A 3,385-nucleotide genomic window follows, 5' to 3' on the forward strand; every position below is an offset into this window, starting at 1 on the left:
ATTTGCCTCCTTGCAGCTGAGAGAAGCTTCCGTTGAAAATGACTTCCGGTAACTTTAGACCCTCAAGTCGGTGGCGGTGTGACTGTCCGGTAAGTCCAAAATATTAACACTAGCTAAGAACCCAAGGATTTTTATCTTGTATCATTCTCCCAGTCCTTTCCCAGCTCCCTTGTGACCGATCATCCCACCAGAGGTTATCATTTATGTGGATGATCGCAAACACCCTATATATGGAGGACAAAACGGATTTTTGTCTGTTCCAATTAAATTATTCTTCTTCCATAATATTTTCTTTACAAAATAGAACTTGCATGAAAAAAAAAATCTTTTTTATGTTAAAAATATCCCATTACATGCCCTGAATTAAGACACAAATATAATTGCATGTCCAACAGACCAATATACATTTGTATACAGTATTAAAAAGTATAAATTTAGTCCAGATTTCTAAGAAGATTTTTTTATTCTCTAATTCCAGCTTCTTAAATGTGAATATTTTCTAGTTTCTTCACTCCTCTGTGACAGTAAAGTGAATATGTTTTCTTTGTGGACAAAACAAGACATGTGAGAACGGCATATTATCATCTTGACATTTTATAGACCAAACAAATTATCAATTGATCAGCAACATAATCGTCAGATTAATCAACTATGAAAATAATTGTTAGTTGCAGCCCTAATTATCAGGATGTTGGCTCAACATTTGGCAAACAATTTGCATGGATCTTTTTAAGTCATTATTGAGTAAATCACACGAAACCTTTCCATATCCTAACTCAAATATTATATACACTTGTCTATGTTAGGTACAAAAGTGTTTTTGAAACGTTGAACAAACTACTAATGAGGCCTTTATACGCCATCACTCTCGCAGACCCTGAACACATCTGGTTCATCTCCAGGTTTTTCACTTTGCTGAAGTTTCCAGATGTGATTTTATGGTTTTATTAAGACCAGCACTCACTGCTGCAATAATGACAAGCTGCATTATACATTTTACTTTACAGCCAATAAGACCGTCTGTCTATTTTCTTATCCCCTGTAACATACAGTATCTCAAACGTTACTGTCCAGTTGTTTGTCGAAAAACTGTAATTGATGTGAATAAGAAAATCCCAAACTTTGAACGAAAGTAAATACAGTTTTTACACAAAATATTTGGCAAAGGTAGCTCATTTGACCTTTTCCCATGAACATTTGAGTGCAGATTGTCTGAATCTGAAATCACTGAATGGACCATTCTCTAATCCTTGAAACAGCAATCGTCCAATCACAGGTGAGCAGCCGTACAACTAACAGCAGGTCTGTCAAGCTTTGGATTTCTCTACACGCCGAAATGGCGTGCAAAAGTGAAAGAAATCGGTTAAACTGTTCTGCTCCAATGTAACTTGCATGTCTTGCTAAGGACTTTAGCATCCACACTGTGGGAGCCAAGATGCTAGGATAACTAGTTTCCCCTGCAACCCATGGACAATGCTGCCTCTTTATTCCCATGTCTCCTATGGATCACTAAGTGCTGAGGATGCAGATTTTTGGCCTTGATACCTAAGCTTCAGTTCTCGTTATTTAAAATGAATCAACTAGAAACATGAACAAGTCTGCTGGAAACAGCGTTTTCAACCAACTCACAGAGTTTGAGTGTTAGCATTAGCTTAAGTGACCCTGTGACATTAACTGTGACCAAATCTGTCACTTATGGTTTGATGACAAAAAATCATCCAAAAAGAGGAAATTAAAAGAGTTTTAGGATAAGATAACGTACCTTCTTGTCCCTGCAGACTGAGCATAGGATCAAGGCCTCCTGCGGGATGATTGTCTTGTCTCTTGTTTTTTAAACCTCAGATACAGAAGTTGTCCATCTGATAAGCTGCTGGACTGTCTCTGTCCCCCTGTAGTCCCTCTCTCAGGTCTCTGGCTGTTCTCGGGGCAGAGATGCCCCTCTATTGTTAGGTTGGCCCCTCCTCATCTGTACCCAACAGAACTCTCATTTACTGGACGAAACAACAGATGAAGTCCTGGATAGTAAACCTTCCGGAGCGCATTCTGGGGTCTAAAGACCTTCTGTGGAAAACAAGTTCCTGGGTTTAATTATATTGTTTTTGCTCCAATTTATTATTATTTGTCGTCTTCCGCCACAGCTTAAATTCCTGTGACCTGGAATGAGCTAGAAACACAAAACCTGACGCATTGCGTACCCAAGGAATAGGAGCCCAATCGGCCACATGTAGGCGCCATAATTAACAATCAAAAAAGCAATTTTGGTAAAGGAAACGGCCCTCACAACGTAAGTCTGATTGACTTGTGTTACAGAAATTCATAACTTACATCGCATTCGTTCGGATTTCTGAGGAAAAGGAGGCTGGGGGTCAAATTGAGAATTGGTGAAGGTTTAATGCAACAGCAGTGATGAAGATGATAAGACAAAGACAATCAGACAAAACAAACACAATAACACTGCAGCTGACAGCGGACTGATCCACGCTCCTCCTGACGGAGTCACATGAAAACAGTCCAGAAACTTCTTAGTTCACACTTTTTATGCGCTGCACCGGGGGGCGGTTCCTTTTCACCTGGTGCTTTCAAATCCATTCTCATTGGTCCGCTGTTGTCATGACAACATGCCGTACATCTTTGCTGTGCAATGAGAACTGACCTGCCTTCAAACACGCACCTTTGGGGGTCGTTTTGGTTACAGAACAGAGGTTCTGTTGTGTAAATGTGAAACTCTGACATCAAGTAGTCCAATCAACATTGTATTGTTTAGCCTAGACTAGACCCCAGGGGACAGGAGACAGAGAGGACCACCTTTGTTGCATAGCAGGAAGCCCCTTTCCATAAGTTAATTGCCAGACTGACCTGATCAACTCTTTACAGTCAGAGAAACAGGGGGGGGGGGGGGGGGAGTGAGGAACAATGGCCATCCTGCCTTCTTCACAGACTATGCATATTCATCATCCTGACTGCATCACACAGTTTATAACTTTTTATAACTCAACACTTGACATTTGTCACACATATGCAGATCAGTGTTTTTGTCAAAACAAGTTAGGACTAGAGAAAAGATTGTGGTTTGGGTTAAAACACCAGTCCTAAAAGCCCTGCGTGTCATGACCCATCAGTCCTCACTGACCAACTCCTTACACGTTCTTATAGCGTTTTTCCACTGCATGGTTTCTACTCGACTCGCCTTTTTTATTTGATTAGGACAATGCACATTAATCAACGTTTCTGTAAATGTAAATCAGCTATTTTTCAACTGTAGTCCTATCCAGCATGCATGTGTTTATGGTGGGAAGAAACCGGAGCACCGGGAGGAAACCTACGCAAACACAGGGGAGAACATACAAACTCCACACACAAAGGCCCGGAACGACCTGGATTCGAA

The 3,385-nt window shown here is 40.6% G+C and overlaps 1 protein-coding gene across 1 annotated transcript in view; it reads right to left on the reverse strand.

Moving 5' to 3' along the window:
- Nucleotides 1-1,933, reverse strand: part of hyal6 (hyaluronoglucosaminidase 6) — a 13,371-nt gene extending 11,438 nt beyond the window's left edge. The window contains exon 1 of the mRNA XM_032522969.1: nt 1,763-1,933. The gene's annotated coding sequence lies outside the window, so the exon portion shown is untranslated. The remainder of the gene's footprint in view (nt 1-1,762) is intronic.
- Nucleotides 1,934-3,385: the final 1,452 nt, after the last annotated feature.

Source organism: Etheostoma spectabile, chromosome 8 (genome assembly GCF_008692095.1).
Source record: "Etheostoma spectabile isolate EspeVRDwgs_2016 chromosome 8, UIUC_Espe_1.0, whole genome shotgun sequence".
Lineage (NCBI taxonomy): Eukaryota > Metazoa > Chordata > Actinopteri > Perciformes > Percidae > Etheostoma > Etheostoma spectabile.